Genomic DNA, 23,236 nt, shown 5'->3' with positions numbered 1-23,236 from the left:
TGGTTTGAGTTCACACAAATCATCTATTTAATTCTCATAACTTATTTTTTTTGCATATTAAATCTAACGTATTGTAAGATGTTTTGTTAGAAACACTAGCAATGAACTGTTCACATATCAGCCACTTTACATTGAAATTTATTACAATTGTGGTTGTAATTAAAAATAAGTTGTTTGTTTTTAAAACTATACAATGTTTAATATTACGGCTACATATAAAATATTTTTAGATTTTATTCCGGCTGCTGGAATGGGTCTGGCAGTACCTTAGCCAACCATTCTGTCTGCCTGAATGGATCGCTGAGCGCATTCCCCATCCATTCCAGCTGCCGGAATGGATCGCTGAGTGCATTCTCCATCCATTCCGGGGAATGCACTCAGTGATCCATTCCGACATACATTAAGTCAGGTAGAACAGATAAAGTTGCTCCATATATTCCAGAGAACATATCTGTGTAACAGAACAAAATACACTATACTGGCATAGAAAACACAGCACTAGCTTTACTCAAGACACCAAGCAGCAGAGGGCGCTATAGTAAACTGACTCATTCCGGTGTTCCGGCATTCCGGCAGTTCCGGGTTTAACCTAATCCCCAAATATCATCAGCACCTAACTGTTTACACATCAACCACTTTACATTATAATTTATTACAATTGTGGTTGTAATTAAAAAGAGGTTGCTTTTAAAAAAATGTACACAATGTTTAATGTTTGATATAAATAGAAAATAAATTTACCAAAAAAAAATAAATTAGGTGAAGTGTATTAAGTGGTCAGAAAACTTCGTAAATGTAGTTGCGCTGGAATTTCACTTAAATTTGAGAGACTCCTCTTAGCTTACGAAACAGATTGTATCAGCTTGCGCAATGGATTTCACTTCTAATCTCACTTTTCTGGGCATGCGCAAAGACGATTATCATATTATCCGCAGATCCGTTCCTAGTTGAATCAGGCCCTATGTGATTAATATAAACTGCCCAAGTCAAGTCTATTTGTAAGTGTTGTAGAAGTGTGTTTATTTAGCCACTCAATTGTCTATCAGTGGTATTGGATATTTCACAATGCAAACTAACTCACTGGCTGTCTCTATGTAAGTGTGAGACAGAGATAACATTTAGAATTCAGCTAATGTGTCATATTTATTCCCAGAGACTGTCTGACTGTGCTCCACCAGTTACACCTATGCCGGCGTAGAAGTGAGGTGTGGGTGTTGTCCACGGAGGAAGCCTAAAAGGTGCAGGAGGCCTAGTAGACCATTGATTTGGAGGAAGGTCAGGAGGGCCATGAAGAAGTGGCTGTTGAAGAATGTAAGTATCTTGATATTTTTAGGGTTTGGGGGAAACAGCATTTAAGTGTAATCATCAGAAAGCATTGATTTCACACATGTGATTTATGCTAGACCTAGGCAATGTTTGTCATTCCACAGGTGTCTGACGTAATTATTAGGCAATAATTGTTTGTTGTCAATCACCCCACCCACCCATCAAATATATATCTGCATGTGCCTACAAAAAGTATTAGTCTTCTGGCTACTACTTTGTTTAGCATATCATGAACCTTTGCAGAGAATTTCAAGTTATGTAACACTTCAGATTTCTATTGAACCTGGCATATGTGTATACAAAGTATACCTTTAGAAGTAATATATGTTGTGCTCAAGAACACAGCCATATTGCAGAGTTTTTATTTTATATTGCATGCATATTTTATAAACATTTCTTATTTCCAGAACATTCAATCACTGTAATATATTACCATCTACCTAAGATTCACAAAAAAATTTACATCTCACCGGGTCGTCCTTTAATTTCTGGTTTGGGTTCTTTAATGTCAGCACTTTATTTTTATGTTGATTCTTATTTGCAAGAGAAAGTTAAGGTTCTTAGAATCTACATTAGAGACTCTACTCATTTATTGACAATGGTAAATTCTGTAAAATGGCAGTAGAATTACGCCTTTTTGACGTTAGACGTTGAATCTCTCTATAGCAATATAGTTCACCAAGAAGGTTTTGAGGTTATGAAAAGAGTCCTCAGTAGGGATCTATGCTTATCTAAATACCACCACTTATTTATAGCCAAACCCATAGAATTTATTTTGAAACACAATATTTTTGTTTTGGAACTCCGATTTTATTTACAGACTATGTGGACGGCCATGGGGACTCGTTTTGCCTCAAGCTACACCAACCTATACATGGTTGAGTTTGAGGTCATCCATGTGTGTGGTGGTGAGTTTGGAATAAACCTGGTCCTCTGTGACCGAAATATAGATAACCATTTTATCATATGGGATGGTGGGGAATCACGTGGACAAGTTTTTGTTGACAAAGAGGCAACAAGCTTGTCCGTTGCCTAGCAACAGAGGCTGATCGTCCTGCGCATGAGCCTGAGCTTCCGGACGAAGACAGGTAGAAGCATCCCGTTGCCTAGCAACAGAAAGTGCTCTTGGGGGAAAGGAAGGCAGCCGTCCCTGGCACCTACTGTGCATGCAGGGATGGTGGCTGATCCACCATGTGAGGTGGAGATAGCTTTAAGAAACTATGTAGACAGGAGACTTTTTAGATTTGTTCCCTAAAAACTTTAAGTTCCTGTGGGCTTAATGAAACGATGGAACTAAATAATATAATCTGATAAGTACTATCATTATGTAGTAAAATAACTGTGTAAATATAAATATAAACACACTCATTTATTTTTCTTTTGTGCTATTAATTGGCTCTACCATCACCAAGCTTTTAAGTTTGTGGAGTTTCATGTCTTCTCTTATTAGAAACTATGAGTCTTATTTTGAGCTCTTCACAACATAGAAACATAGAATTTGATGGCAGATAATAACCATTTGGCCAATCTACTCTGCCCATTGTTTTATTAACCTATTTTCCTCAAATTTCCTCTGAACCTACTTCCCTCCAGTTTCAGTGAATGTCCTCATGTTCTAGTACTTCTCTTTCTTTGAAGAATGTGTACCTTGTTCAAACCCTTGATATATTTGAAAGTTTGTAACATGTCTCCCGTTTCCCTTCTCTGCTCCAAACTATACATATTAAGTTATTTTAGTCTTCCCAGGTAAGTTTTGTGCTGTAGGCCATGCACCATTTTAGTTGCCCTTCTTTGTTTCTAATGTATTTATATCCTTCTGGAGATATAGCCTCCAGAATTGAACACAGTATTCTAGATGAAGCCGTACCAATGACCTATACAATGGCATTATTACTTTTTTATTTCTGCTACTGATTCCTCTCCCTATGCAACCAATCATCTGACTTGCCTTACTCATTGCATTGTTGTATTGCTTACCTGTCCTTAAGTCACCTGAAATTGTGACTCCTGGATCCCTATCCTTCTCAGTAGTTTCCATTATAGTGCCATTAAAGCTATATTTAACCTTTGGGTTTTTTAGACCCAAGTGCATGATTTTGCATTTTTTGGCACTAAACTGTAGTTGCCACTCTCTTGACCATTCCTCTAGTCTAGCTAGATCACCAATCATTTGTTTTACCCCTCCTGGTGTGACAACACTGTTGCATATCTTTGTGTCATCTGCAAAAAGGCATACTTTCCCTTCAATACCATTTGCAATGTCTCCAATAAAGATATTAAAAAGCACTTTTCCAAGTACAGATCCTTGGGGTACTCTACTGGTAAACTTTTCCTCCTGTGAATTCACTCCATTTACTATAACTCTCTGTTTTCTATTCTGCAACCAAGATCTTATCCATTCCACCATCTTTGAATCCAATCCCAAGCTTTCAAGTTTATTTAACAGTTTGCAATATGGAACAGTGTTAAAAGCCTTACTAAAATTTAGATAAGCTATATCTACAGCCCCTCCTTGATCTATTACTTTAGTCACCCTGTCAAAAAAGTCAATAAGATTTGTTTGACATGATCTCCCCCCAGCAAATCCATGCTCTTTGGGATCCTGTAAGTTACTGGATTTTAGATATTCTACAACTGTTTAAGAGTGTTTCCATCAATTTTCCTACTACTAATGTAAGGCTCACTGGTTTGTAGTTGCTCACCTCTTTCTTGCTTCCACTTTGTGTAGTGGAACTACATTCGCTCTTTTTCAGTCCTCTGGAATTACTCCTGTAGCTAGTGACTGATTGAATAAGTCTGTTAATGGTGTTACCAACACCCTTTTAAGCTATTTTAGTATGTTTGGATGTATCCCATCTGGCAGGTGTTCTAATAGCCCAATGGGTATGAGGGCTGTACAGAACTCACTGAATATATGTATAGGTTACGAGTTCAAATCTGAAATGGTATGTGGAGAGAAGAATATGGGAAACTTGATTTTATGGGGATTATGGAGTAGAATATGTTTTCTTATTTTCTACTGTATGCATATTTCATAAATTAATACCTTTGATATCATTATTAATGCTTTTGCTCTGCTACCTTCACCTCATTTTCACTATGTAAACTTTTAATGCCAATTTAAAAATGACTAAGGTTTTTTTATTAAATCTGGATTCAACTTATTTTTGTTTGATTTTTATTTTATTGCTTATATATTTTGGATTTTTATTGACACAGTGAGCACTAACTATTAATACACTGTATGGGCAAAAGTATACGGATGCTTTACCATTATACCAACAGGGACTGTAATGACATTGTTTTCAAGTATAAAATACTTTAATGTGGAGTTGGTCCCCCTATTGTAGTGAAAACAGCTTCCACTCTTCTTAGAAGGCTTTCCACAAGATGTTGGAGTGTTTCTGTGAAATTTTATGAGCGTTCATTCTGTAGAGTATTTATAAGGTCAGGCACTGATGTTGGAATGTAAGATCTGTCTTGCAATCTCGGTTCCAGTTCATCCCAAAGTTCAGGGCTCTGTGCGGGTCAGTCAAGTTCTTCCATACCAATCTCATCAAACCATGTCTTTGTAGTTCTTGCTTTGTACACTTGGGCACAGTCATGTTGGAATAGGAAAGGACCTTGCTCAAACTTTTGCCACAAAGCTGGAAAATAGCATTGTCCAAAATGACTTGGTATGTTGAAGCATTTGGATCGCCCTTCACTTGAGAGGAGGGGTCTTACCCAAACTCTGAAAAACAGCCCCATACCACTAACATTCTGCCGTCATTCACCAAACCCAGACTCACCCACCTGACTTCCAAATAGAGAACCATGATACATCACTCCACATTACTCGTTTCCACTGCTCCACAGTCCAGTGTCGGTGTGCTTAACACCACTCCAGCCCTCACTTGGAATCGGTCTTGGTGAGTGAGGCATGAATGCAACTGCTCAGCCTTAGAAACCCATTCCATTAAGCCCCCGCTGCACAGTTTTTGTGCTTACATTAATGCCAGTGGAAGTTCGAAACTTTTCAGCTATGGAATGTGATTTAACGTTTTCTTCCGCTTTGTGGCTAAATTCTTCCACTTTCTAATAATATCACTTACAGTTGACCATGGAATATCCAGCAGGGATGAAATTTCACAAACCATCTTATTACAAAGGTGGCATCCTATTACAGTACCACGCTTGAAGTCACTGGGCTCTTCAGAACAACCCATTTTGTATCACAAACGTTTTAGGAATGGAGACTGCATGGCGAGGTGCTTGATTTTATACACCTTTGGCAACAGGTCTGATTGAAACACCTCAATTCAATAATTAATATGTGTGGCCAAATACTTTTGTCCATAGAGTGTATATATATCATAGTTGTTTGATTATGTTTTATAGCAAAAACATTTATAGTTTATAGTTGATGGTTTTTAACAGCTTGCAATTAGAAGTGTCACAGCTGCTTTAAGTGATTTCTAATTGAATGGGTATTTATAGGAGGTATAGACACAAGCCCTCATACTACAGACTGTGATACTGCTGGTTAGATCATTTCCCCTCAGAAGAAATTATTAGCTGGATAAAGAAACGCGTCAGAGTTTTATGCAATCAACTTTTTATTTTGGGATATTTTATCTTAGGTCAAGTGGATACTTTTGTGGATTATGCACATTCATATGTGTTTTATTCAACATCATTAGTTTCATTAAGACCTAAGAGACATTGCTGAAGCTTGGGCTTGATTGCTTGAGCTTATATAGTTACACTAGCGAAGGAGGAGTTTTCATCTACAGGCAACCGTTCTCAGGGTTTGTATCATTTGCTGTTTGGTACTGGAACCCTGCTGGTCATTATCAGGGACTAGATGGAGTCCAGTATGACAGCTCACAGTGAACTGTAAGTCTGCTCATTTTGTTCAAGTATAACCTCCAAAATACATCAGCACAGTGCTACTCCTATTCTGAGCAGTCAGATGGTCTTGAGTGTCTTTCTTTAGTTTGACCATCTTTCATTAACATAATGCAATGCATTCAAATTTGACATTGAATCAAGTTCTACACAATATTTCTAAACAGGACTGTATTAGAACTTTGGTATATAGAAACTTATGAATGTTATTATTGACATCCCAACCATTTGCCTATTATTGATACATACATTTCATATAGTTTTTTTTGATGTTGGTCTAGTTATTATTAATTTGCAAGCTGTGTTTTTATTAATGTTGTAATAAATTGTGTTTGTATTATTGATGGTTGCTCACTGTGTCAATATTTTTTATTATGATTATTATTATTATTATTGTTATTATTGTTATGTCATTTTCTGTGCTGAATTTTTCTGTTTTTGTACACACACATTATAGGTGGTTTCCAAAGCTCCTTTCCAGCAGCATTTTTGGCTCACTATAGCTGTTTTGTGGTTTTTCAATCTGCATTGCAGAGCCTACACATATGGTCTGGGTGTAGTGGATACATTTTAGAGTATGCCATCTTGAAGTTGGCCATCTTGGATGCAACTCTAATTTTTTAAATGATTTGGTAGAAATGTGACATATTAAACAGATGCAGAATCTCATAAGAAAAAGAATGGCATTCTTTGTTTTAACATAACTTTATTAATTCACAAGCTTTCTTTTGCAAGTAGTAACATTAATGACAATGACACTAACACAAACAAAATGTTTTGATATTGTCTTGATATCTTGTGAATGAAGCCCATGTACTTCACCTTTTTGGATGAAGTGTGAACCAACTTCACCCAAATCGACCACTCATTAGTCACACTGCAGTTACCAAACTCCTTGCCAAATTAAAACAAACTAGATGAGCAAAAACTGCTACAGATGAAGCAACAATAACTGTTGTGTTGGCATCAAAGAGCCCACAACGTAACACTTATCGTCTGACTCGTGAATGTGGGTTTAGTTGTACAGCCATTTTGAGAACTGTGTCTACACATAAGTGGCACCCCTACAAGATTCAGATATTACAACACCTGACTGAGGATGACACTTGGTTATACATTGACTTCAACTGAACAGTTTTTGCTCCTCCACTAGTTGGTTTATTTGCTCCAGCAACTTTGAGACACTGAAGGAGGATATGAAAGTAAACGTTTCTGCTAAATTTTGTATTAGCTTTGCCAGTACCCAAGGGTTGTAGAATCTTAAAATTGGATTTCTACATTTTGGTAACCATGCTTGATCCTAGGTTTAAGTCCTATGTAATATGTTTCTTTCCAACCGTCACAAATCTTTAGCAGAATCAATCAGCACCTTGTAAGCAAGCTGTTAACTCAAGTCGCACATGACATGTCCCCAGCTTCAGCTTCTCCTAAAAATGTTGCCGCAACAAAAAAATGTTTTTTCTATGAATCACAATGATGATAATTCAACCCAGTGCACAAATGTGAAAGGTTATTATGATATCTGGTCAGGCTTAAAAGAAATGCCCAACTATATTGACACTTTTACCATGTCTCAGTTTGATACACTATGTATGAGTAGAATGGTGGAGAACTACTGTAATGATAATGCACAAAGTTGCATCTCAGACAGTCCTTTTGAATTCTAGAAGGAAAAAATGCAATTTGGAGCCTCTTGTACAAACTGGCTATGGTGTACTAATGCTGCCCACCCTTCAGTGTATACTCTTAAAGAGTATATTGCACAGGCGGGAACATTGTTTGCAATTGTCATAGGAGGCACTTCCAAAAAAAAATTAAAACTGGTGTTCTTCAAAATTAACTTTAGATTGTATAAGGAATACCCTTATTGCCGCCAATAACAAACACAATCTGTAGCCCTGGATTTAAGTGGGAATAAACTAATATTTTGTGATGATAATTTTACATCAGTGTTGAGTATGTTGATGAGGGTGATAACATTGTCAACATTGAGGAAGATGACCACTTTTAGCCTTATGCCCATTAGTAAATTGTTAATATCCATATCTATTCTACATTTCAACAAGCAACAACCAAAATGTTTTCTTTTTTGGTGGCTCAAGCAAATCAAGTACTTCAGCCACAAAAGAGGCATTACCTGTTGCTGAAGTGCTTGGTTTGATAAACTATGAATGCCCTTATTAATATACAACATAAGAGGGGCTGGGAGGGCCCAAAGACAAATGCATTTTGCACTATTGTACATTATGGACATTATTCACCATAAAATGACCCTTTATTACTGCCACTGCTCTCCCACTCCATGTCACACATGCTCTGTATGGTTTCCAGAACCAAACCTTGAAAGCATATATATATTGGGACAGAGTTACTGAGAAGAAGCTAAATGACAGAGGTATGTGTCCCAGGCTTCCAACTTTGTGTACGTCAAAACACCAGGGAGAATGTGCAGATGTGTGGGTAAAGCTTTCCACAGGATATTTCCCTGCGCTAACAAAACATGCTAAGGGTCTCTGGTGTCATGTATGGAGAAAGAGAAGGGTGGGCTCCATACATAAGGCCGTGTCCTGGTCTTCTGGCCTGCCAGTCTCTAAACAGACTGATCAAGAGATGCACCAGTGAGGTGCCTGTGAAAAAGCAGCTACAATATGCAAATATGGTCTCAGACCTGGGGAGGAGGTGAGTTGCCTCCTGAGACACTCTGCTGTGGTGAGCAATGATATGCTGAGTGTGTGTTTGAACACAAGGTCCAACACCTGAGAGAGGGTGTCACTAAACTGTATTAGCTAATAGCCAGATGGCTAGGATTTTGTTTATGTTTTGTTTTGTTTGCAAGCTGGTGAACAAACTAGCTGTGGCTTTTAACCTGAAACCTCTGGACTTGTGTGGATTACTGCTGCTGTTCATTGCCATCTTTCGCAAGGAGATGGTACCTATTCCCCTGATGGTGTCGCTATATATGTATGTATATATATATATATATATATATATATATATACAGAGAGAGAGAGAGAGAGAGAGAGAGAGAGAGAAAAAAAAAAAAAAAATATATATATATATATATATATATATGAAAGGAAGTTGCGCTCAACTCCTAATGATTGCAAGGGCTGCAAGTAGAATTAGGGATCCCTCCCTATAATTACAAATAAAACAAGATTCTATGCGCTCATTGACTTCCAAATGTTTCTCAATAAATGTGTTGTAGTCCTAATATGCTTAATTAGTATCCAGCCAAGGATTGGCACAACACTTTACCACTGTTAGACTGTTATGTATATACAAAAGCTATATCCTTCAGTGTAGATCAATTCAACACTTTATTAAAACATATTAAGAACCTTAAAATGCTATAAACCTAAAAAGCACCAGTCTGTTCATAGATGTGACAGATAATGATTAAGGAATAAACCAATTGTGCATTAAGACTTAACATATAAAATTTGATATATATGCCATATGCTGGTATAATAATGCTAATATCATGTAATTAATAATCATTAGCCAACAAGTCCTAGTAATCCACAGTAGATTGATAATAGATGTACCTATTGAGGTCACAATTTCATTGAACCTGTATGACCATATAGATCAGGCTTGTCCAACCCGCGGCCCAACTCGTCTGTGAATGTGGCCCAGCTGTGGCAAGGGGCAGCGCTGTTAATGGGAGAAAAAAACCTGGAAAATAAAAGTAAAGAAAATGCTTAACTTGCGGCAGGACCGGTCCGCCCGTTTGCCCTGCACAGAAGCGCCGGCATGTATTTTTTCATTCATCGCGCATGCGCACGATGATGTCATGATGGCGCGGGGGCGCGATGACGTCATGACGGCGTGGGGGAGCGATGACGTCACTCGCGGCCGCGCTTATGCTAGGAGGAGCGGTTCCAGCAGCGCGGGTGCCTTTAATGTCAGCCAGCAGGTAATTAATTAATTAACGGACAATTACTGTATTAAATACATTACTATTATTATTATTATAATTAACTACCTTCACTAACATTGTGCTTAACTATTAACTCCTCTGGGTTGGTCCTCTGCATTTACTCAGATGTGAACTGATCATGTGCCATTTAACCTCTGAGTACTTCTGTGCCACAGTCGAGCCTGATTGATCAGAAAGGAACTTATATCATTGGGTATCTGCACATTAGTTCATAAAAAAGGCTTTTTATGCATTTCAGCACATTGGCTAAACACGGTCCTGTGAACACCGAAAAATATGCAGCCTTGCTTTTCGATTTGGTACAGGAATTTGAGAACAGGTTTCAAGATTTTAGAAAAAATCAATCATTTTTTCTGATATTTGCAACTCCATTTTCAGTTGACATAAACATATTACCTGGCAATTTGCAAATGGAATGTATAGAGCTCCAAAGTGACATTCAACTGAAAGAAAAATTTGATCACGTCTCTTTAATGGACTTCTATAAGATATATCTACCAAGACAAAAATATCCCTCACTTCACAATCATGCCTTATTCATGTCATCGCTATTTGGAAGCACCTACATTTGTGAGCAACTATTTTCAAGGATGAATCACACGAAGAATAAAACTAGAACCAAAATATCTGATTAGCACCTTGAGAACTCACTGAGAATTGCAACAAGTTCCATCGAAGCAAATATGGAAGCATTGGTGGCTCAGAAACAATGTCAAACATCTCACTAACTTCATTTCCAAGTAAGTTTAATATGTTAACTATGTTTTCTATGGTTTTTTGGATGATCAGCTATCGTTAGTGTTAGTGTATTTTATGTGCGGCCCAAACCAACTCGTCGTCTTCCAATGTGGCCCAGGGAAGTTAAAAGGTTGGACACCCCTGATATAGATGTTAATGTTTATATGGTGGAGGAAGAATTCAAATGGGAAGCTAATTGCAAGGTGAAAAATGTTCAATCCGTAGATAACCTCAATATATTGCAGTTCAGAATGCAAACATTCATATTCCTAAGTAGAATGTATTGGGTTATCAGCGATCAATCTCGTTTATGTAATAGTGTACTTGAGATTAGTTGTTTGAGCTGCAGCTATAGATGGTGTATGGAATCCGAGGAGAGCTGAGTGTTCGCGCCGCTGCTTCCTTGGTGAGGCGCATGTGTTCCACTTCCGGTATCGTCACTTCCGGTATTGTCTGTGGCCAATAGGTGTTAAGTGGGTGGGTACCCAACGTGTTTCGTCCAGAGACTTTCTCAAGGGAATTAACTTCCCATCTGTATTCTTCCTCCACCATATGAACATTAACATCTATGTGGATATACAAGTTCAATGAAATTGTGACCTCAATAGGTTAATCTATTATCAATCTACTGTGGATTACTAGGACTTGTTGGCTGATGATTATTAGTTACATGATATTATTTAGCATCATTATACCAGCATATGACATATATGTCAAATTTTATATGTTAAGTCTTAATGCACAATTGGTTTATACCTTAATCATTATCTGTCACATCTATGAAAAGACTGGTGCTTTTTAGGTTTATAGCATTTTAAGGTTCTTAATATGTTTTAATAAAGTGTTGAATTGATCTACACCGAAGGATATAGCTTTTGTATATACATAACAGTCTAACAGTGGTAAAGTGTTGTGCCAATCCCTGGCTGGATACTAATTAAGCATATTAGGACTACATGCAACGAATATCTTTTGCGCTCACTGACTAAATAAAACAATGATTGTATTAAAAGTAAAATGACCCCTATTATGAATCAATAAATACTCATTTTATTGTCCCTATGTGAACAAACTATAAGGTAAAAACAACATATAATTACAACAAATAAAATTAAGAATATATACATACACAAATATTTCCCTGGATAAGCCAAGGTGGATGAAATAGGCACTGTTGTCTGTTAACAATGGATAGATTACAGATTCAAAATTACATATTCCTGAGTTACTGTAAACAGATAGTCCAAACAACAATAGTATATTGGGTACTGCCGATATGATGTAATGGTAGTGTTCATATAAGGTCCAATTCCAATAGCGGAGGGTGTATTGCAGATAATAACCTATTAGGGGATGGTATTGATAGGTATACAACCCACAATTAGTGGGGCCAATACTTGCGATTTCGTGACTGGGAGTGATAGAGTCAGTCTCCTGTAGCAGTCCTGTTGTTGGCTTGCAGCGTGTAGCGTGCAGAGTAGTGTTCCAAATACTCCAGACAGCAGTGGGTGATCAGTTCCACTGCTGTGAGGGTGAGTGAGAGGTCCACAGGACGCGTGTCGCTCGCTTCCGGTTTTAGCTTGCGCGTCTGAGGTCACTTCCGGTTGGTTACCAAATGCACTGATCCCCCACTGCTGTCTGGAGTATTTGGAACACTACTCTGCACGCTACACGCTGCAAGCCAGCAACAGGACTGCTACAGGAGACTGACTCTATCACTCCCAGTCACGAAATCGCAAGTATTGGCCCCACTAATTGTGGGTTGTATACCTATCAATACCATCCCCTAATAGGTTATTATCTGCAATACACCCTCCGCTATTGGAATTGGACCTTATATGAACACTACCATTACATCATATCGGCAGTACCCAATATACTATTGTTGTTTGGACTATCTGTTTACAGTAACTCAGGAATATGTAATTTTGAATCTGTAATCTATCCATTGTTAACAGACAACAGTGCCTATTTCATCCACCTTGGCTTATCCAGGGAAATATTTGTGTATGTATATATTCTTAATTTTATTTGTTGTAATTATATGTTGTTTTTACCTTATAGTTTGTTCACATAGGGACAATAAAATGAGTATTTATTGATTCATAATAGGGGTCATTTTACTTTTAATACAATCATTGTTTTATTTAGTCAGTGAGCGCAAAAGATATTCGTTGCATGTTACTGTATTACTAGGGAGGGACCCCTGGCTCTGTTTGCAGCTCCTGCAATCACCAGGAGGTGAGCGCTTAATCTCCAGCCCTTTATATTAGGACTACACCACATTTATTGAGAAACATTTGGAAGTCAATGAGCGCATAAAATATTGTTTTATATATATATATATATATATATATATATATATATATATATATATATACATATATATATATATATATATATATATACATATATATATATATATATATATTCACACATATTCTATTATAAATGGAAAAAAGGATAAGGGTATGCAATCATGTTCTGATTTGCTACACTACCTGACATCTGATTAACATTATTGGGGTAAATGTATCAAGCTGAGAGTTTGCCTGTGGGTTTGAAAAGTGGAGATGTTGCCTATAGCAACCAATCAGATTCTAGCTATCATTTTGTAGAATGTACTAAATAACTGATAGCTAGAATCTGATTGGTTTTTCAAACCCGCCGCAAAACTCTCAGCTTGATACATTTACCCCTATATGTCACTGGTTTCTTCCCCATGTCCCATAATGTGATTCTGTGATATTAAGGAAGGTAAATGTGTGGATAGGATTGTTTGTGCAAGCTTAAACATTTAGCTTAGCAATTACTTTGTAATATAAAGGTAGAAATATCTACCATAGGCATGTGGATAGGGATATCTGGCCAACTTGTGTAGCTATCAAAGTTCATATATGTTCTGTTCTTATCCATGACTTGTTTCTCACTTAAACCATCAATTCACAAAACCTATGTCTTTTCTGGTAAGCTGAATTTTCTCTCTCTTGCCATCTCTAATAACTGTAAATCTGCCAACTGCAATCAATGTGCCATTCTGTCATATTGTTGACCTTTTCCTAATATAATATTTTTTATGGTTGAATTTGTTTTTAAAAATACATAGAAGCATTACATTGAATTAGATATTTTTGTTATACATATCTTATGTCATAAACATATAAAAAAGACTTAAGATCATTGACAATTGAGGAAAAATATAATCCCAAAGGCAGGAAAAATAAAACTGTAATATCACACATTTGAGGAAATTTCCATAGTTTATAAACTAACCAAAACAACAATATATGTAATGCATTGTCCATATGTCCAATAGCTGATGAATGTGCATCACCTGTGAGCACGCCCACAAAGAAATTTTGCAAATACCTACACCTACACCACATTTGTGACTGCTTTAGTCTGAAGATGTGTGACAGTGAAGGATGGGTAACATAGACCAATTACATTAAAGGCATGTTCACCGAATTGCCAGCTTTTACAGACATGTATTTGCGTTTAGGCTGGTGCAAATACACACTGATGATGACAGTCCCCAGCACTAGCTAACTACTTCTGATTGACTGGTTGTGATTTTACCATTGAAGCTGCTGTGTGCTTTTGTCATTGACCTTGTATATATTGTAATATTTTTTGTGTGTATTTAAAAAAATTATACTTTAATGCGTACTTGAGAAGGAAGGTTATATCTATTATGTTGTATGAAACCTAGTACAAAATGCATTTATCCCTATGAAAGCAAATGTTTACAACATGCTATTGTACTTACGTATGGGTATGGCACATATGCTACAGATGTAAGACAGGATGTATCTTTAGATGCATCAGACTCAGCATATGAACTGAAATTTGCTTTTTCTGCATTTTTGGGTCTTAATTATATCCATGTAATGCATGTAGTGTTACTTTGTTAGGTCCCCAAGGTGACGACAGGTAAAGTCATTGCGGTGAAGTCTTCCCAGGCTTTAAGGGGAGTGGCAATTGTTAAGCCAGGACCGAAGAAGGTAGGTATGTGGTCCTAAGTTCCTGGCAGAGAGCACGGTCCGCTGCTCATGCTGTGGGGTATATTGTTTCCATAGCCTCTGTGGGTGTAACAAAGTGTAAGGGAAGCCCCATTACATCATTATAAAAAGGGTGCAGAGGCTGCCCCAGGTGCAACAATGTTGACCCCATTAGGGGGTGTGCTGACTTATTATTTAATTGGAGACAGCAGAGGGGTTCTCGCCAGAGACCGGGGCTGCCCCCAACATATTAAAGCCAAGTATGCACAAAGGTCAGTGAAGGCGAAGAGATGGGGGGACCTCAATGTAACTGAAAGCCACAGTAAGAACACCTGCAGGGGGATCCCCACCTTCAGGGGTACCTCAGAAGTAACATCACCACAGCAGACACAGTTTGGCACCACAGGGAAAAAGGCAGTGAGAGTCTGAGAGTGTCATCCAGCAAGTTTCCCATAGAGAAACCCTCTAGGAAAGACCCCCATACGGTGAGGGGGAGTCTCTGCTCAGTGCAGCGTGACTATTTTGTAGTGCGGCTGGTGATGAATTTAGAGACTGTGGGCCAGAATCAATAAGGACAATTAAGCAAAAGTAAGCAAGTAAGGCAAAACCTGTTGCATTGGAGGGGGAGGTAAATTTAAAATGTGGGGACAGATTTATAGTTGGGGTAAGGCATGTCCTAGATCAACTTTAAATTTCAGTGTAAAAATAAAGCTATCAAGTATTTGTGTGCTACATGAAAAAGCAGCCAAAATGTTCCTTAATAAACTAATTTGCACCCCTTGCATTATAACATTTTTTTTTTTTTTTATTATTTTTTTTTTATTTCACTATATTCTAGTTTTTTGGGAGTTGACCACTCCCTACAAAGGTGCTGCAGGCTTTATAAGATGGAGGTTCAGGGGAAGGTTTTAAATGGAACACCCTGAATGTAAATTTGTATCACTAGCTTAGGGACTCACCTACAGGAGATGCCTTGACGTCCGGCAGGTGAGCTTAACCCCAATATAGCTATATTGTGCACAAAATTCTCCTTTATGTTTATGCTGACACAGTGATTTTTAAATTCTGTTTGTTTCTGAGCGCCGGACAACATTTTTCTTTTATTTGCACATGAAAAAGCAGCCAAAATGTTCCTTAATAAACTAATTTGCACCCCTTGCATTATAACATGCTTTGTCCATGTTCAAATTTACTATTTTTTTATGCCTTACTCTCCTTCATGACTCAGGACCATTATGACTGTCTGCATTCAGTATGTGTGTTTTTTCTTCCCCATAGCATGCCTCTGCTCACCCCTAACTGTGCTTGAAAGTCAGCCTCAATATTTGTAATATAAGTGACTGTGTTATGTTACTTGTTATACTGTAGATGAGGTATTCATGTGAGCCCTTGAGCTTCTTATTGTTTAATTATGCCTAAGACATCTATGTGTATTCCAGATCTGTAGAAACCAATCATTGATATATAGATAATCAGGTCATGTAGACCAGACTATTGTTTAACAGAAGCTATCTCTGTTTACCTAGACCTCCGTAGATCTAGCTGGATGTAGTGCTTCCCCCCCCCCCCCCTCTGTTCCAAATCTAGCTAAGCAAGCTATACTTAGCAATGGGGTTAATAGTCAATGTTAAGTTATGCTTTAACCATTTATATAGATTGTAATAATTCTGCCCTTCTATGACATTGCTATTTACCCACACATTACAGGCTAACAGCGAGAAACTGTAAGATTGTGCTGTTAGTTACATCTCAGGGCAAACTAGATAAGCGTCAGGAGTGTATTCACAAGCCAGAGATGGTGCCTCTATGTACCTGATTTAATCGCGTTAATTAGGAAATGTGTATTGTATTGCTATGCCTTAAGATCATAAGTCACAGAGAATAGCCAAACACACCCCTACATCCTGAGGCTATTTTGGGGTATAAGAGGGAGCAGTTCATTGTTCAAGGGCTTGAAGATCGTAGTGTGATGCTATCTGTTATGCTTTTGTAGTAAGTAATGGTCCTGCCAACTGACTGAAGATGGAAATCGATAGAAGAACTGCGAGAACCCTTGTTCCTCTTCTTTTAAATAAGTTACCCGAGGTCTTGTCAATCTGTTCGCTCGCCAAAAGTGAGGTGACAGTGAAGCAAGACTGCTGTCTTGCTGGCAGTCATTGAGGCTCAGTAATCCCAAAACTTGTACTAAGGAGCGTAGAAGGCGTTATTAGAAACGCATAAGTCTATAGTCTGATTTCCCAAGATGGCCATAATACGACTGGCATTGTATTGTGTTGTATTGTACCATTGTGTCCACTGTATAAAGTTGTATTTATTACTTCTGTACATATGTTGGTTTCGTGCTTGTTGTTTCTATTTCATTAATGAAAGCTACCATTTGTTAAGTTGGCTATCTGCCTTGGTGTAAGATTTTTCCTACGTACAGGTAAATTCAGTAGGCTTTTCAGTCTCCAGAGATGCCATTTCCTCACAATCATCATCATTACAAATGTTTAATTATTGGCATTCCCTAGAGGACAATGATCAAACAGATATGACATGCATGAATACAATAAATATAACAGATGCATAAAAATGATTAAGGATAGTAACACATACGCATGTCACCTAATATTAAATAATTTTTTTGCATGTGGATGCAATGTGAAGTGCATTCCAGCACCTAACCTGCATTTAGCAAGGAAAGCCCCAATGCTTCATCCATCAGAAAGAGTAAACGGGTGTACTCTCCTGCAGTCGAGATGCTAAACCTTGCAATTCCAATGTAAACTGACACAATAACGCAAATAACATAAATGACGATACAAATCAGCATTTGTTTTGCAAGCCTGTGTTTATGCAGCTTCTTAAATGACCGGCATCTTTATGTTGCATCAATTCTATCTTTTTTATTAATTTAATATGTGCAAAACACATCTATGTTTATTCCAAACATGTTACATTCATTTAATCTGTCTTTGTTCTCTTTCTTTCATTTTCATTTTGCAAAAGTCTACTCTATTACTTCTTGATTAAAATGATGTTCCCTTTATATATATATATATATATATATATATTACTGTTTATTATTATGTTCCTGCTCTTTGTTTCCCACTTCTAAAGGGTGATGTAATTATATTGCTGCACTATGATGGTTTATGGGAGACTAATTAGCTGGAAAAAGTATTACTTAAATGCATTCTTAGTTTTGTTTTAAACTGTTGGAAAATATTATGTGCCCCAGGGAGACAGAATTTGTTTGACCAGACTGATAAATCTAATTAAATATGGTACTGTGTTTTTAATATCACTTTCATTTCAATATTCTGAACAATGCTGTGTTTTACAATTATTTTTTTTTTTCTTTGGCCTTTGGCTTTGTTTCTAATTGCACCTTTACTGATTGTATTAGCATGTGACCGTTTTGTAATACTTTTTCTCAAATATGGCTCACTTGGATAAATCATATAAGTTAAATTGCAACTGACTAATTAAAACCTGATTTATTGATGCAATAATTAAGTTTGAGTAATTGATTTTTCAGAGGTAAATGCATGTTTGAATAATAATAACATTATGCATTAATTAAATTAAAATAATGAAATAAATTATACAATTATATATTTACACACTATATTTTTTAACAATATCAATGTGGTTTTGGGTCTCTGAACTAAAGTAATTCATTTAGCCCAATTTCACATACATTCAGACACGCAAGTCTGGCCTAACTGTAGACAGTGTCTTACGTATGTGTTCTGGTGAGGAAGGATGTTACCTGTGAAAGTCCCTGTCACTGTGTTTAATGTGGGGTGCAAAAGTTACACAGTGCACCTCCTTCTCAAGCCAGGGGCGGACCCAGACATTTGTCCTACCCCGGGCGATTTTAGGGGGGGGGATTTAGGCCCCGCCCCCTTTCTGTGTTCTAAGGCTGCCGACGGCTGCACAGTATGTGTAGGTCCGTTCAGCAGTCAAAGTGTGCTGTCCCGCTGCTCTGATTGTGTTTAAAACACAATCAGAGCAGCCCCCCCCCCTGGATCCGCCACTGTCTCAAGCCCTGGCTAGCTGATGTCTATCGGTGTAAATAACCAGGGAATCCATGCATTTGCAGGCATTTTATTTTAAGTAGTGGGACACAGGTGGTGCACTTTGTGGTGCAGTGCAATAAAAGTCACAATACTTTGGGCGCTAGACCATCTCTATGACAAACTGAAATCTTTATATACACTCTTTCTTCCTCCAGCACAATAATCATAACGGTTTCAACAATAAAGAAATATATATATCTAATATATAAAAGAGAAAATTTGTCCTTCTGTCCTTCTGTACTTCTGTCTGTCTTTCTATACAAATCCACATTTTTCAAGCGAAGATCATGAAATTTTGCATACGAGTGTATTAAAACATGACGGAGGCAACTAAAAAAATTTAAAATTGAAATTCATTACGGGGTGGGGGTGGCAAGGGGGGTAACACCTAAAAATCATCAAAAACAACCATTACTCTGGAATGACTGGAACAATTTACACCAAAACCTGGTACACATATGACTTACAGTCTGACAACAAATATTGTGGGGGCAAGACACCCCTAGCACTCCTAAGGGTGGGGGTGGGGGTGGCGAGGGGGGTAACACCTAAAAATCATCCAAAACGACCATAACTCTAGACTGTCTGGAACAATTCACACCAAACCTGGTACACATAGGACTTACAGTCTGACAACAAATATTGTGGGGGCAAGACACCTCTAGCACTCCTAAGGGTGGGGGTGGGGGTGGCGAGGGGGGTAACACCTAAAAATCATCGAAAACGACCATAACTCTGAAATGTCTGGAACAATGTCTTGGAAGAAGTTCCAAAAAAAGGGGAAATATATTTTTTCTGGATGCACCTGGAAGAACAGGTAAGACATTTCTCATCAAGTTGTTACTTGCTAAAATTCGAGTACATTCCAAGATAGCTATTGCTGTGGCCTCTTCTGGAATTGCTGCAACTTTGCTCCCTGGTAGAAGAACAGCACATTCAGCTTTTAAGTTACCGCTTAATCTGGCCCGAAGTGAAACTCCCGTCTGCAATATCACTAAACGAACAGAAAAAGCTCAGATTCTGCAGGAATGTCAGGTCATTGTATAGGATGAATGCACCATGTCACACAAAAATGCTTTACAGGCCCTCAATCAAACACTTCAATTTTTAAGAGGCAATGATTTACTAATGGGTGGAGTCACTGTTGTATTGGCTAGAGATTTTCGACAAACATTGCTGGTCATTCCAAAAGGAACAATGGCGGATGAAATTAATGCATGCCTTAAATCATCACATCTTTGGAGGCATGTTCGCACTTTGCGACTAACCACAAATATGAGAGTTTCTCTGCATGGCAACACAATGGACGGTCAGTTTGCTGATCATTTGTTAAATATTGGAAATGGTTTAATGCCGCTTCATCCAGTAACTAAAATAATTGTGTAAACAACATCAACTTAAAGATTCAAGAAGAGTTGCCTGGAGAAGCCATATTATACAAATCAATAGATACCGTTGTTGAAGAAAATGAGGCTGTGCACTATCCTACTGAATTTTTAAACTCTTTACAACCTCCCGAAATGCCACCGCATAACCTGGTACTGAAGATTGGATCACCCATTATGCTTCTCAGAAATTTAAATCCTCCAAGACTTTGTAACGGTACAAGATTAGTAGTCCAAAAGCTCAATTCTCATGTCATTGAAGCAACTATTTTGACAGGCTGTGCAAAAGGTGACAATGCTTTCATTCCATGCATACCTCTCATTCCATCTGATATGCCATTTCAATTTAAGCGTCTACAATTTCCAGTTCGTTTAACTTTTGCCATGTCTATCAATAAGGCCCAAGGACAATCTTTACATGTAGTTGGAGTCAACTTGGAATCACCTTGCTTTTCTCATGCACAATTTTATGTTGTGTGCTCAAGAGTTGGATCACCAAGAAATTTGTATGTATTTGCCCCAAATGAAGAAACGAGAAATATAGTTTATCAAGCTGTTTTGAAGTAATTGTTTATCGGTTCGTTCCATCATATACAGTTCAAATACAGTTTGACATTTTCACTTTTCACCTTCTACTGGTCCAATTTTAACATGATATTTACATGTATGTTCAATATTTAGATTGATTTTTGTAAATAAATATTCTTTAAATCCCGGGCAATGCCGGGTATTCTGCTAGTATATATATATATATATATATATATATATATATATATATATATATACATTGCAACAAAAGACAGGCACGGCGCCTCAATGTGTATTATCAATTGATTATATATATAGGCGGATGTAATAAGCTGCGTACCATGAGTTATTCGTAGGTCGTCTTAATTGTATATGGGAGATTCTCCTTCCGGGCTGTCCTCCCAATAAATCACAGCTCAGACAATGCAGAAAAAACAAAAATAACATAGAGTAGTACGGTCATGGTCTCTGTGTCATTTTCGCCGCCCATGAATGAGGGAGATGGAGAGAATATATACTTGATTATCCAAGGAATTCATCTATGCTTATACCTTGAAAACATCTGGTACGCAGTTCATTATATACATCACGTGGGTGTTTAATATATTGCATATGAATCTCCACTTTGGGTATATACGGTTTCTTTCTCACAATAAGGATACCTAAATAGGTGGTGTGCATGTTCACAAGAAGCGTGACATATACCATGACCGTACTACTCTATGTTATTTTTGTTTTTTCTGCATTGTCTGAGCTGTGATTTATTGGGAGGACAGCCCGGAAGGAGAATCTCCCATATACAATTAAGACGACCTACGAATAACTCATGGTACGCAGCTTATTACATCCGCCTATATATATAATCAATTGATAATACACATTGAGGCGCCGTGCCTGTCTTTTGTTGCAGTGTTTCCATTTCCGTATTGACCATCTGGCTACAGGTTATCGTGGCTGCCGCTCACACTTGAGCCAACTATTTATCTGGAACTGTTCCATATTTTATTGTATTTGATTTATATTGATAATTCTGTCACGCTGTGGTTATTAGCGCCATCTATATCAACTTGTTGGTTTTTTATTGTTTATGGTTATTTGATATAGGCTGCTTACACCCACGTTCATATTTAGACACTACTAAGACAATGTGGAAATCAGCTAATAGAATTAATCAGAGGAATGATTTTTGTCTCAAGATTTTTGATGATAATGTGGAAAATATTGATAAGAATGATGAGCTTGACCAGTTGTTTTGGGACATTGAAAAACTGCTGGTCAAAGAGACGAAAGCTTGGTGGGATATAAAATGTTTACAATCATACCTTGAGGTTAATAGGATTCCTCGGGGCCTTAGACTAAATAAAACTCCCACTTTTGGACATGAGAACCAGTCCTTCATTAAGGAATGGGATAACATACTACATGATTGTTCACTCAAACTGATTAAATTAATCATACTTGAAAAAACAAACATTTTTAAGGATGTTGAGAAAGAACTAGAGGGTAAAGAACTTCTTCTACAACCCTTTAGGGAAAATGAAAACTTTAAAGCCAATGAAGTTGTATTAGGTAAAAAACTAGATAGGATTGAGACTGGTGTTATTAAAACTAAAGAACGCAAATTCCAGAGAGACAAAAGGGATTATGCACAAGCAAAAATAAAAAAATGGTCTAAATCTAAAATTGATCTTAAGTCCTCGTATGGGGAACCATCCCAAAGGCCTTCTGTAACTTCTAATAAATGGAGTAAGGTCCCAATAGGAAGGGGGATATCGCCATCTAGTCCCAAATCTAATAAACAAGTTCACTTTGAACCCCAACTTAGGAATAGATATTCAACTCTATCAGTATCTGAAAGTGAGATGAATGATTTTTTATCTCCGGGTCCCTCAAAACGGGAAAGGATGTCACAATACAAAACGCATTTCAAGGAAAATACAAAACTAGCCTCCCCCCTAAAAAGGAGATACACAGACGACGGGGTAGACGAGGGGGAATCTAGAATTCACAAAAGAAGGTATCTGTGACCTCTAGTGTTGAATTAAAGAAAAAAGGAATCTTCAACCTGTCAGAACATATACTGTCTAAACCCGAAATTTCTGTATTGAATAAGGGCCTTTCATTCGCTCCTACTAAACATCTTAATAAATTTCAGTTATACATAGATGTACATAAGTTTGTGCGCAAATTAACGTTAAAAAGACATTTTGCGAGGAAGGATATGACCTGTCTTAAAAATTATGAAAATAATTATGATTTATCTTCGAAATCAGGTATGAAATTAACATCTAAGTTTTACCCCTTAGAGTCAAAGAGTAATCATATACATATATTTCAGGATTTACTCATTCAAGACCT

The sequence above is a fragment of the Mixophyes fleayi genome, chromosome 3 (assembly GCF_038048845.1).
Source record: "Mixophyes fleayi isolate aMixFle1 chromosome 3, aMixFle1.hap1, whole genome shotgun sequence".
Classification (NCBI taxonomy): Eukaryota; Metazoa; Chordata; class Amphibia; order Anura; family Limnodynastidae; genus Mixophyes; species Mixophyes fleayi.
Note: the sequence above shows the minus strand (reverse complement) of the source record.